This window comes from Phacochoerus africanus, chromosome 3 (assembly GCF_016906955.1).
Source record: "Phacochoerus africanus isolate WHEZ1 chromosome 3, ROS_Pafr_v1, whole genome shotgun sequence".
Classification (NCBI taxonomy): Eukaryota; Metazoa; Chordata; class Mammalia; order Artiodactyla; family Suidae; genus Phacochoerus; species Phacochoerus africanus.
This window is the reverse complement of record NC_062546.1, coordinates 132,082,209-132,096,795: the sequence shown is the minus strand read 5'-3', so window position 1 is coordinate 132,096,795 and position 14,587 is coordinate 132,082,209. Positions and strand designations below refer to the sequence as shown.

General features: G+C 36.4%; 1 protein-coding gene across 18 annotated transcripts in view; it reads left to right on the top strand.

Annotated features, from left to right (window-relative positions):
* The window catches only part of BAZ2B (bromodomain adjacent to zinc finger domain 2B), a 399,019-nt gene that overhangs the window by 15,637 nt on the left and 368,795 nt on the right, over window positions 1-14,587 (top strand). For 17 of the 18 annotated variants that reach the window (XM_047772695.1, XM_047772694.1, XM_047772692.1 and 14 more), the window contains exon 3: window positions 9,370-9,469. The gene's annotated coding sequence lies outside the window, so the exon portion shown is untranslated. Of the gene's footprint in view, window positions 1-9,366; window positions 9,470-14,587 lie in introns of all 18 variants that reach the window. The other variant, XM_047772683.1, reaches the window with a different exon arrangement.

The following is a 14,587-nucleotide window of genomic DNA, read 5'->3' as shown; positions in this document are numbered from 1 at the left end:
CCTCCTAATAGTAAATCACCTATATTTAAAAATCAGAAAAGAAGAGTTCCCATTTTGACGCAGTGGAAATGAATCCACTAGTATCCATGAGGGTGCAGGTTTGATCCCTGGCCTCACTCAGTGGATTAAGGAGCCGCTGTTGCTATGAGCTGTGGTTTAGGTGGCAGACGCAGCTTGGATCTAACATTGCTGTGGCTGTGGCGTAGGCTGACAGCTGTAGCTCTGATTTGACTCCTAGCCTGGGAACTTAAATATGTCATGGGTGCAGCCCTAAAAAAAATAGCAAAATCATAATCATAATCATAATCATTACATAAAAATAAAAAATAAAAATTAGAAAAGGTCCTAGCCACCAGTATTTTTGGACTCCTTATTTATAATCACCTCAGCTGGAAACAACCCAAAAGTTCTTCCATGGTTGAATGTATAAACAAACTATGGTACTTCTCTTTATGCTATATTATGCTATATACCATCCCTTGTAATATATAGTATACTATAGAATACTCCTCAGCAATAAAAAGGAGTAAACTGTGGATGCACGAAACAGCTTGGATGAATCTCAAAGGCAACATGCTGAAATGAAGAAGCCATTCTCCAGAGGTTATATTCTGTGTGATTCCTTTTATAAACTGTTCTTGAGAAGACAAACCCATACTGATGGAAAACAGATCAGGATTTGCCAGAAGCCAGGGATTGTGGGAATGTGTGACTTCAAGTGTATAGTATGAGGAATTTGGGAAGTAGAGGGTGATAGAAGTTCTATATCCTGATTGTATGAGTAGTAACATGAATCTGTACATGTGTTAAAATTCATTGAACTGTTGGAGTTCCCACTGTGGTGTGGTGGGTAAGAGATCCAGTATTGTCTCTGTGGTGGCACAGGTTCAATCCCTGGCCCGATGCAGTAGGTTAAGGATCTGGCATTGCCACAGTTGTGGTCTGGGTCACAGCTGTGGCTTGGATTCACTCCTTGGCCCAGGAACTTCCATATGCTGCGGGTGCAGAAAAAAAAAAAAAATGAGAAATTCCTGTTGTGGCTCAGTGGGTTAAGAACACGACTAGTATCCATGAGGTCGAGGGCTCGATCCCCGGCTTCACTCAGAGGTTTAAAGATCCAACTTTCATATGCTGTGGGTGCAGCCTTAAAAAGACCAAAAAAAATTTTTTTTTCATAAAACTATTCCCCAAGAAAGGCAATTTAATGTAATTTTAGGCAAATTTTAGAAAAGAAGGTGGAATAGTACTTGGAGTTAATTTCAGGTTGTAAGTGTGCTGTTATGAAGTAAAAGTAAAATTCTGAGGATTAAAAGGCCTGAGAAATTCTGTATACAAAAAACAACTACCCAAAACCGCCAGTGTGTATTTGCTATACAGCTATTTGGCATTTGGGCTAGTATTTAGCGTCTTGTAAACTTGATTTGTATTTTGTATGTAACCGTATTTTGCAATGGAAAGGGTAGAAAATATCTGCATTATTGATAGCACTCTATCACTATCTGGTTGAGTAAATTTGAGCAAATCGTTTAATTGCTTAGGTCATCATGTTCTTTTTTTGTAGAATGAAAAGTTTGGATACTGTGTTTTTTAAACTGAAATACTCCTAATAAGCATTTACTCCAGTATATGTATTTGCTTTCATGTATAACATTAAGTGAAATAGATGCTCTAGAAAATAGAGCTTCACATGCTTCCTGACATTACATCCTCTAGTTGAAATAGCATGAGACTAGACAATCTAATCATCTCTCCTAGCTGTAAATTTTTGGTTTGTTTTAATTCTCTCCAGATAACTTTTCTGAATTTTCATTTTTTAAGTATTCATTTTTAATACTATGCAGAACAGAAATTTAAGACCACTGGGGGGGGGGATGTAAACAATACAGTGTTTGTTGTTTGCCTTGTGCTCAAAAGTAACTTGATAGCGCTTTAAACTTAAGTCCCTGAAAAGGTGGAGAAAACAAAGAACAGATCCACACAAGTACTTTTTTGAATCTTTCTAAATGTCAGTAATATGGATTTGGGAAAAACTAAGCTTCTGAATTAAGGATAAAGTCATCTGTGCTCAAAGAGGGTATTGTGAAACCACAATTTTTTATTCATTTATTTATTTGTATTTTTAGGGCCTCACCTGCAACATAGGGAGGTTCCCAGGCTAGGGGTTGAATCAGAGGTCTAGTTGATGGCCTGTGCCACAACCACAGCAATGTGGGATCCGAGCCATATCTGCCACCTACACCACAGCTCACAGCAACACCGGATCTCTAACCCACTGAGTGAGGCCAGGGATCAAACCTGTGTCTTCATGGATGCTAGTCAGATTCGTTTTCACTGAGCCATGGCAGGAACTCCAAACCATAATTTCTTTGACTGAATCTCCATGGTCACAATATGTGATGTTCATTGTATATTTTTTCTTTTTTGGCCATCCTGAGGCATATGGAGTTCCTGGATCAGATCTGAGCTGCAGTTGCAAGCTACAGCCACAGCTGCGGCAATGCCAGATCCTTTAACCCACTGTGCCAGACCAGGGATCAAATCTGCATCCTCCCACTGCAGAGGCTGTAGATCCTGTTGTGCCACAGCGGAACTCCATTGTTTTATGAGTTTATTTTGTCCTGCTGCATATTTAGTGATAGATATGTAATTAGAAATAACAAGATACATTGTAATTTTTTCTTCTGGGTTCCCCCTTCCCTGTCCTCCTTTTGATACTATAAAAAAAAAGAGTGATCATTTGTCTCTTTAAAGATACATCTAAAAATTATGTTATTATCATGGTTTATTAGTAATTTTTAGTTTTCTACATATAATTAGCAAAAACAGTTACACAAAACATTAAGACTATCTTTAAAGAATTGCTTTAAAACAAAGTACTGTTGAGCTATGTTAAGACTATGCAAATAGTCCTTTGAAGAGTACGTCGGAAAAAATTAGGGAAGGGAAATAGATTTTTTTTCTTTCTTTCTTATTTCTAAAATGAGGGAAGTTGAAATAATTTATTTTTTGAGAATTTTCTTATACTGTATTTTTATTACTTCTCAAGCAAATGCACGTGGTTATTGGTAATTATATGAGCTTTGGTATCTATATATCATATTACTATTGAAGATTGCTATTCAGCAGGGTATAGGACTTCTATCCAATAAGCAGTGAGACCATTTTTCTTTTAGGAGTCTGTTTTAGCTTTGTCGTTGTTAAGTGTTTCATTGTCAGTATTTTGGCTCAGCTAAGATCAAAAGGTTTTAGCATATTTATTATAATTTAAGTGATTTACCCAGCAGGAAAAACCATGCCAACTTCTAGCGTAATTGGAATGAATTATAGATTATTACATATCTGTGAAGTTCTCAGATAAAATCTAGCTCAGAAATAGAGATCGAGACCATGATATGTTTAATATTTACATCTCAGATGAGTAAATGTGACAATTTCTAAGGGAGTAAACCCTTCTTGTAAGTGAATGTCTGCTTCTTTAAAACTGTGATTAAAATAAATTTTACCATTTTCACCATTTTTAAGTGTTCTGTGGTATTAATGTTTTGTTTGTTTGTTTCTTGGGTTTTTTTTTTTTTGTCTTTTTGCCTTTTCTAGGGCTGCTCCCGAGGCATATGGAGGTTCCCAGGCTAGGGGTCCAATCAGAGCTGCAGCCGCCGGCCTACACCAGAGCCACAGCAATGCGGGATCCTAGCTGCATCTACAACCCACACCACAGCTCACAGCAATGCCAGATCCTTAACCCACTGAGCAAGGCCAGGGATCGAACCCGCAACCTCATGGTCCCTACCGGCCTACACCAGAGCCACAGCAATGCGGGATCCTAGCTGCATCTACAACCCACACCACAGCTCACAGCAATGCCAGATCCTTAACCCACTGAGCAAGGCCAGGGATCGAACCCGCAACCTCATGGTCCCTAGTCGGATTCGTTAACCACTGCGCCATGACGGGAACTCCGGTATTAATGATATTTACACTGTTGTGCAACCATCCACTGTTTCCAAAATTTTTCATCACCCCAAACAGAAACTATGTAACTATTAAGCAATAATTACCCATTTTTAACTAGCTGCTGGTAACCTCTAATCTACTTTCAGTCTTTGAATTTGCCTTGAATGATTCAATTTTAATATAACTGTATATTTTTAATTTTTCTACTTCGATGAAAAACATTTAATGTAATAAAGGTCTACTGTTATCATTTAGAAGAAATAAAATATAACAGTGAACAATACTGTGTACATATATACAAACACACAAATAGCTATCAAGTGTCACAAAGAAATAAGCCACTAGTATCTCTAAGTTTACTAAAAACATCTTATTCATTCTTAGGGTTTCCTAAGTATTTTCAGGATGAGGAGAGCTCACAATTCTTTTGTATTATGATGTGCTTTATCTTAAAACAAAAATCAGGAGTTCCCGTCGTGGCGCAGTGGTTAATGAATCCGACTAGGAACCATGAGGTTGCGGGTTCAGTCCCTGCCCTTGCTCAGTGGGTTAAGGATCCGGCATTGCCATGAGCTGTGGTGTAGGTTGCAGACACGGCTCGGATCCCGCGTTGCTGTGGCTCTGGCTAGGCTGGTGGCTACAGCTCCGATTTGACCCCTAGCCTGGGAACCTCCATATGCCGCAGGAGTGGCTCAAGAAATAGCAAAAAAAAAAAAAAAAAAAATCAAGGAACATGTATAGATACATACATACATGCATACATAATTAAGGTCTCCATTTTATTCACACCAAGGTGACAAATGTAATAAAATAGTATAACAAAGAAAATAAGTAGAGGTAGGAGTTCTCATCGTCGCTCAGTGGAAACGAATCTGACTAGCATCCATGAGGACTCAGGTTCGATCCCTGGCCTCAGTTAGTGGTTAAAGATCCGGTGTTGCTGTGAGCTGTGGTGTAGGTCGCAGATGTGGCTCCGATCCGGTGTGGCTGTGGCTGTGGCCAGCAGCAGCAGCTCCGATTCAGCCCCTAGCCTGGGAACCTCCGCATGCCTTCCGTACGGCCCTAAAAAGCAAAAAAAAAAAAAAAAAAAAGAAAGAGTTATATGAATTAAAGGGAAAAGAATTTTAAAACATCTTGCATTTTAAAGGTTGCATTTGTTTAATTTTTTTTCAGGTTATACACAAGACACAGTAGTTTAAAAGTATTAACAGAAATAGAAAATGAATGGTATTAAAATATTTTTACTGATCTTAAGAAACTGCCTCTCAGATGAAACCAGTTTAAAGAAAGGGCTTACAGTGTAAGCCAGACATAAGCACTGGAGTTTCTGAACAAGAGTGAAAGAGAATTGTAAAGACTATGTCAACTATTAACTGTTCATACCTGGAATTTTCTGGAAAGAAAATTTAGACCTGACTCATAATTTAATTAAAGTCTTCAGATTTTGGTGTTGCTAAATGGGAAGATAAACAGTAAATAGAGCAACAGGTGGACAGAATCCTTGTAGAATCATGTGCTAAAATTAATATTTGATTCATATTATACTAGATATATTAACATGGTAGATAAGAAATAGTTGGACTCTTTCACTTAGACAAGCTAATATTTTGTTATATTCTCTAATAAGTTGATATGCTGATAAATATAAAATAGATGAATGATCAGGTTGTGAAATCTGGAAAATTATTTTTCTGTACATTATTTTAGATAAAAATGTACCTTAATTTTCTCAGAAATATAATCAGTTGATCTGTTTTTAACTTATCCTTCATATCCTGACCTGAGTAGAAATAGAAAACAGTTTACTAATGCATACAAATTTTTCCTATCTCTGACTGAGGAATCAGAGGAATTTTAAAGTTGTTTGACTTATTCAGCATCCATTAAATTACTTTCTGTTGTGCCTTCTTGTACTGAAGAGATTGGGCAGCTAAATACTGCATTTCCTGAGTCCCTTGCTGCTGGGGTTCTGAATGCACATTAAGTCCCTGTAATAAGATGCTTTCGTGTTTGTAGTCAGAAAAAATAAGACTAGTATGGAATATATTATTATTGTGGGATAGCAAGAATATGTTCCAAGATTTTTGGAAGTACTGAGAAAGATCCCAGTTTCAAAGACCTTTTAGGCTGAATTTTGATAATTCAAACATGAAAAAGAAGCCCACAGTTATAATAACTAGAACTAGTTGAATCTGTAAAAAGCCATAAGTCCATGATGATGCTCAAAAAGAACAAATTGTGTTCACTAAAATCATACCTATATGTATCTGGGGACCTATGATCCCTAATTACACAATATACAAAAGTGTGTACCTCATAGTTACTGGCTAAATGATAACTCATCAAGGATCAAGGAGTGAACTATTGGGAAATAAACTTGTGACTATGGTCCTTAGACTATGTTTAATATAAGAATTTCCCAAATACAGGTGTGGTTGCACTTATGTTGAGAGAAACTTCAAGGAAGTCTGGGACCTGGTTCTGGACAAAAGGTCAGGGAAGCCTGGGAGTTGACCTATAACTTACTACCTCCCTGTAAACTCCCCCATGGTAGGTGTATGTTGTATACTTTTATCAGGTCAGCAGGCAAACGCTTTCCAGAATCTCAAACACTGAGAGGAGTCAGGAAGCTATAATACTTCCTTTCTTCCAGAGGTATAAAGTAGATATGGCTTATCCCTGGAAAAACCTTCATCCTGTTTGGTTAGTATCCCTGGCAACTGTGTATATCCATGAGGATTCTAGGGATCCAGGGTGCTATACAGGGTGCAATGTTGTATAATTTCTCTTTCCTATTTTTATTATTTATTTATTTATTATTTTTTATTTTTTGGCTGTGCCTATGGCATGTGGAAGTTCCACGGCCAGGGACTGAACCTGTGCAACAGAGCAGCCCAACCCCTTAGAGTGACAATGCTTGATCTTTAACCTGCTAGTGCCACAAGGGAAGTCCCTATCTTCCCTATTTTAATGAAATCATACAATTCTACTTTTTTGTGTTTATCTTTCCCACCTGAGAGATTTATAGGAAAGAAAAAGTAGACAGTTTTGACAGTCGTTGAAGGTTGTTAATATACATTATGATTCTTTGAAATTAGCGATTAGAAGGTTATGATTTGTGTATTTACCTGGCAGAATAGTATAAATTAATTATAATCCTTAAGTCTATTGGATTATAATACTTATGCTATTCTGGTACAACAGTTGTTGTACCATTTTATTTTTAGCATTTTTATTTATTTATTTATCTTTTTGCTATTTCTTTGGACCGCTCCCGTGGCATATGGAGGTTCCCAGGCTAGGGGTCGAATCGGAGCTGTAGTCACCAGCCTACGCCAGAGCCACAGCAACGCGGGATCCGAGCGTCTGCAACCTACACCACAGCTCATGGCAACGCCGGATCGTTGACCCACTGAGCAAGGGCAGGGACTGAACCCGCAACCTCATGGTTCCTAGTTGGATTCGTTAACCACTGCTCCACGACGGGAACTTATTTTTAGCATTTTTGAAGTGTGTACCATGAATCCCATTGTTTCAATGATTATGAGCACTCATATTTTTAAGCAAAATTACCATTACTAGAAAACTATTCTTATATCACATACAAAATCTTAGAATGTTTACTTATGGTAAGTGAAATAGTAATGTGGTCTATAATGTGATAACAATATATACAACCAGAAAATAAAGGCAGAAGTTTTCAAGAATGAGTGTGTTTTGACATGAAGAATTTTTAGGTCATCCTAGAGTCTGACAGCATGGTTATATCCTTGGGCATTTCCCAAATAAACCATTCCAAGAGTAATTGAACAATATAATATAAAATTAGGATTTGTTGGGTAGTTCCTGGTACGATGCAGTGGGTTAAGAATTCGACTGCAGCAGCTCAGGTTGCTGTGGAGGTGTGGGTTTGATTCCTGACCTGGTGCAGTGGGTTAAAGGATCCAGTATTGCCACAGCTGCAACATAGGTTGCAACTATGGCTTGGATTCAGTTCTTGGCCCAGAAACTTCTGTATGCTAGGCGAGTGGTCATAGAACTTTTAAAAATTAAAACAGGTAAAATTAGAATTTGTTGTTTTATAAAATACTTTATTGACATTAATGCAAACTATATCCATGAAAAATGGCTGTTAGTGAAGAAAATAAATGATAAAGGGCAGTTAGCATAAGCATATCCAGTCTTCAATCTTAGTGATATAAATATTATCATATGATTTACTAAGAATATGTGAATGCTTTGTTTCTCTTAGCTTGACCAATATCCTGAGTGTCCCTGAGCAGAAAGTGTTTATGTTCACCTGTTAAACAGGCCTGTGATGACTTCAGAAAGATTGAACAATTCTTTCTTATGTCTAATTGGTGAAATCACTCCTTAAATTCTAACTGTCCTATCTGATCTATTCTTTTTAAAATTGGAACTTTTACCTTTGAACTTATTTGAGAGGTATTATATTACTCATTTTAAAAAGGATTTGACATAATGTCTTCTAGAAGTTAGTTTTTTATACCTTGGGTAGCTACTAAGTATTTTCTATCTTTGTAAATATCTCTCTTTCATGTATGTTTAAATTTGGAATGGTCCTTGGAGAGAATTAAAGTATTGCCTAGTATCTGATGATTCAGTTGAAATATAAAACATCGATGTGTTTTATAAAATTATAAATATCAATTATAAAGTTATAAAACATCGATCAGCAGCTTTGACTGTTACAACATTGACGGGTTATGGGTAAAGATAGTAGATAGTGGAGTTCCCGTCGTGGCTCAGGGTTAGCGAATCCGACTAGGAACTGTGAGGCTGCGGTCGATCCCTGGCCTCACTCAGTGGGTTAAGGATCTGGCATTGCCCTGGGCTGTGGTGTAGGTTGCAGACGCGGCTTGGATCTGACGTTGCTGTGGCTGTGGCATAGGCCAGCGCTACAGTCCCGATTAGACCCCTAGCCTGGGAACCTTCATATGCCGCAGGTGTGGCCCTGGAAAAAAAAAAAAGAAGAAGATAATAGTGAGAACCAGGTTTAGAAGACTGATATCTTGGCTATAAAAGGAAATCAAGAGATGAGGCATGTTGCAGTGCAGTTTAGAACAGTGAAGACTATTCTAAGAAAACTATGGCTCATTACAAAATTAAACCCTAAGATAAAGAAAAAATCTTGAAAGCAGACAGAGGAAAGTGATGCTTTGCATACAAAAGAACAATGATTCAAATGCCAATAGATTTTTCATCAGAAACCATAGTGGCCATAAACAAACCAAGTAAGCAAACAGAAAGAAATTATAGCAGCCAGAAGACTTTAAAGCTGAAACAATAAATCAGTCAGTCCAAAATTTTGTATCCAGTGAAAATATCCTTCACGAATGATGGCAAAATTACCATAATTTTATAAATGGAAAACTAAGAGAAATTTGTCTCCAGCAGACCTGTACTACATGAAATTGTAATGGAAGTTCTCCAAAGGGAAAAAGAATATTAACAGAAAAATTGGATCTTCAGGAGCAAATGAAGAACATCAGAAATGGTAAATATCTGGATTAAATAAATGATTATTTTTATCCTCAGTTTCTTTAAAAAAAAAAAGAAGACCTCTTGATGTTTAAAGCAAAATTATAACATCAGTCTTTGGGGTTTGTAATGTATGCAGATGTAATATATAAATGTATAATGAAATAAATATATAAAACTACTAAATGTATGATGCTATAAGAGAGTATGGTTGTTCAGAGGTGGCAAAATGGACCTATATGCTTACGAGGTGTCTATATTTTATGTAAAAAGGTACAGTATTCTGCTTAGATTCTGAAAGGTTAGAGATATATATTGTGTTTCTTAAATAAAACACTAAAAAAGTAGAGATATCTTTTAAGCTGATAGAAACATTAAGATATAATATTGAAAATTATTTGTTATATTTTTAAAATATAAGAAAGAAGAAATAACAGGCAGCAGAGAGGACAAAAGAAAAATAATAGGAGTTCCCTGGTGGCTGAATGGCTTAAGGATCCAGCATCACTGCTGTGGCATGGATTTGATCCTTGGCCCAGGAATTTCTGCATTCCATGGACACAGCCAAAATAATAATAAAACGTTAAATGAAATCTGATGATGATAACAGTTACATTAAATATTAAAGATCTAAACACTGCAATTAATAATTAGAGACTGTCAGTGGATTATAAAAAAGGAAGATATACAGCTTACAAGAATTACCCTTTAGATATAAAGACACATAGGTATGTTAAAAGTAAATGAATGTACAAAACTATACGAGTCAGGAGTTCCTGTCGTGGCTCAGTGGTAATGAACCTGACTAGTGTGAATGAAGATGCAGTTTCACTCCCTGGCCTCACTCAGTGAGCAGTGGTGTAGGTCACAGAAGCAGCTTGGATCTGACATTGCTGTGGCTGTGGTGTCGGACGGCACTTACACCTCTCTTTCATCCCCTAACCTGGAAACTGCCATATGCTGTGGGTGTGGCCCTAAAACAGACCAAAAAAAAAAAAGTGTGAAACCTAGGTCTGTTGTTTCCAAAGCCTGAACTCTTTTCCTTACTCAGTTTTATAACTATATAAAATCCTATGTGGATTTGCCCTTAACTCTTGGTATTCTTTTTTTTTTTTCTATTAATGTAGCAAGGAAGAGCTATGTTAATATCAGATAAAGGCATTCCCACTGTGGCACAATGGATTAAGAAATCTGACTACAGTGGCTCAGGTTGCTGTGGAGGCACAGGTTTCATCCCTGGCCCAGCACAGTGGGCTTAATCCAGCATTTCTGCATGTGTGACTTAGGTCACAGCTGTGGCTCAGATTCAGTCCCTGGCCCAGGAACTTCCATATACTGCAAGTGTAGCCATGAAAATTTCAAGATAATAATACCAGATAAAATAACTTTCAAGATAGAGAGTATTATGGGAAATAAAAATGAATATTTCAGGAGTTACTGTTGTGGCTCAGCAGGTTAAGATCCCAATATAGTGTCTGTGAGATTTGGGTTTGATCCCTGGCCTTGCTTAGTGGGTGAAGGATCTAGTGTTCCCGCAAGTTGCTGTGTGGGTTGCAGATGCAGCTCAGATCTGGTGTTGGTGTAGGCCAGCAGCCGCAGCTCTGATTCAACCCCTAGCCTGGGAACTTCCATATGCCACAAGTTCAGCTATAAAAAGGAAAAAAAGGGGATAGTTCATAATATTAAAAGGACATTTCAGGAAGATATAATTATAAATAAATGTCTGTGTATTTAGCAGCAACCTAGAAATACATGAAGCAAAAATAGAATTCAAAAGAGAAATAGTTATTTATACAATGATAGAAGATTTTAACACCTGTGATAGAAGATTATATACACATTTTAAAATGTTAATTTACTATATTAACAAAATAGAGTATTAAAAAATACCTGATTGTTTCCAAATGTGAAGAAAAAGCATTTGCAAAATTTAACACACATTCATGATAAAAACTCAGCAAACTAGGAATAATAGGGAACATCTTAATCTGGTAAGGAGTTTCTACAGAATACTCAATTTACCTTCATGTTCCAGGTGGCTCAGCAGTAACAAACCTGACTAGTATCCATGAGGGTGCAGGTTCAGTCTCTGGCCTTGCTCAATGGGTTAAGGATCTGGCATTACCATGAGCCATGGTGTAGGTCACAGACACAGCTCAGATCCTACATTGCTGTGGCTGTGGTGTAGGATGGCAGCTGTAGCTCTGATTTGATCCCCAGCCTGGGAACTTCCATATGCTGCAGGTATGGCCCTAAAAGAGCAAAAAAAAAAAAAAAAAAACTACACACAAAACATCATATTTAGTTTTGAAAGACTGTATATTCTACCTCAACGTTTAGAAACATGGAAAGAATGTCCACTTTAATCAATTGTATTTAACATTGTACCAAATTCTATAAGCATTGATTGCAGTAAGGCAGAATAATAATGATGATGATAGCAATAATATGTATAAATTGCATAATAGAAGTAAAACTGTGTCCCTCTTTTCAAATGATAATTCTTTCCTAGAAAATCTAAGGAGTCTGCAGAACAACTAGAACAAAAGAAGGAATTTAGTAATGTTACAGGTACAGACTTAAGATTAAAAAAAAAAAATCAGTTTTAGGAGTTTCCACTGTGGCACAGTGGGTTAAGAATCTGACTGCAGTGACTCAGGCCTCTGTGGAGGTGCAGATTTGATCCCCTGCCTGGTATAATAGGTTAAAGGATCTGGTGTTGCTGCATCTGAAGTGTAGGTCACAGCTGCAGCTTGGAATTTGATCCTTGGCCTGGGAACTTCTATATGCCATAGATGAGGCCATTAAAAAAAAAAAAAAAAGTTGTATATTTATATACTAGCGGCAAACAATTGGAAAAGATTTTAAAACTCCATTTATATTGTACACCTCCCTTCAAATAATATTTAGGAATAAATGTAACAAAAGACACACACAACTTCTACCCTGAAAATTACCAAGAAAATGATGGGAGAATATAAACATCAACTAAATTAATACTGAGATATACATGGGTTGGAATATTCAAGATTATTCATCTGTTACTTCTATCTATCCAAATTGATCAATATGTCTAACACAATGTCAGTCAAAACTCCAATCAATTATTTTGTTAGGACATAACAAGCTTATTCTAAAATTTATGTGGAAATGAAAATAAATCAGCAGTAGGCAAAGCAATTTTTTAAATGATAAAACACAAGGTAGGAGGACTTACCCAAAATGAACCCAGTACTTCAGGTAAAGTTAATGTGTTTAGACCACTCCTAATTGGTGAAATGACAGGCATTTGAATTGATGAAACTGAATTGAATTTTAAAATAAACCCATACAAACATAAACAGCTAATTTTTTATCAAGAGTCCCAAGGTAATTCAGTGAAAGAATGTAGAATCTTTTCAATAAATGATGTCGATGCAGTTGGCTATACATATTGAGAAAATTATTAGAACCTATTGGCATCATGAAGAGAAATTAACTCAAACCATAGACTTAAATGGAAACATAACACTATAAATTTTGGAAGAAAAAAAATAGAAAAATTTTTCCTATCTGGGAAAATGACTAATAAGGACTCAAGACAGTCTGAACCATAAGAGAAAATATAATACATTGATTTTTTTAAAATCAGAATTAAAAATTTTTTTCTCTTCGAAAACACCCTTAAAACAGAAAGGCAGTGCATTTGTGATAGTGGGGGAGAATATTTGCAAACTATTTCGGAGGACTTGCTACCAGCATATTAAAAGAACTTTTATAGCTCATTAATTAGAAGACAAATGATCCAATTTAAAAAAGGGTAAAAATGTTGCAAAGGCACATCACAAAAAAAATACATAAATAAGCATTTGAAAATATACTCTACGTCATTAGTCAACAGGGAAGTCCAAACTAAAATCAAAATGAGGCTCCTTTCATACTCATTAATATTGTTAAAGTAATCCTGCTGTATAATAGCACTGGGAACTGTATCTAGTTACTTATGATGGAGCATAAAAATGTGAGAAAAAAGAATGTATACATGTATGTGTGACTGGGACACCTTGCTGTACAGTAGAAAATTGATAGAACACTGTAAACCAGTTGTAATGGAAAAAATAAAAAGTATTATTAAAAAAATATATTGCTAAAGTAAAAAGATGTCAATACCAAATGTTGGTCAGGATTTGCAGCAGCTAGAACTCTCAAATACTGCTGGTGGGCATGTAAATTTTCATAGCCACAAATAGTAATGGTTGTACAATAATGTGAATTTACTTAATGCCACTGCATTGTGTATGTAATAATGTTTTAAAGGGTAAGGTTATGTTATTTTTTTATCAATGGAAAGGTAATACATGAGGAGTTCCCGTCGTGGCTCAGTGGTAATGAACCCACTAGTATCCATGAGGACGCAGGTTCAATCCCTGGCTTTGCTCAGTGGCTTAAGGACCTGGTGTTGCTGTGAACTTTGGTGTAGGTCACAGACATGGCTCAAATCCTGTGTTGCTGTGGCTGCAGCTCCAATTCAGCCCCTAGCCTTGCAACTTCCATATGCCACAGGTGTGGCCCTAAAAAAAAAAAAGTAATACATGAAATTATAAGAGCTTAGTGAATAAGGGTCTTTAAGTTACAGCAACTGAAGATGACTGGTGATTCCACTCTACAGAAGAATAAGTACAAGAGTGGAAAAATTATAGATATTCTTACCTAAATAAATATATGAGGTGATGGATGTGTTAATTATCTAGATGGGGAATCCTTTTACAATGTATACATATATCAAATAACCAAGATGTACACTTTAAATATCTTACAATTTTATGTGTCAGTTACACCTCACTAAGATGAAAATTTTTTTTTAAGTATGGCAAAATCTATACCAGAACGCCAGAAATCAACTAAAAGCAGACTACACATTGAGAAACATTTATTCCTGAAAAACTAATGCAATTTCGGGTAATAACATTGGGAGGCTGTGGCCATCTTGTCTGGACAAGAATTTCTATACACAAACCCTCTTCTGGATGGACAAGAACTGTACATTTACTAGTTTTTGACTGGTCATGGGAATTGCCATATTTGAAATCAGAGTAGTAATCATTTAGAGGTGAGGAGTGAAAACCCTTGCCTTTGTCAACTAAAATTGCCAAAT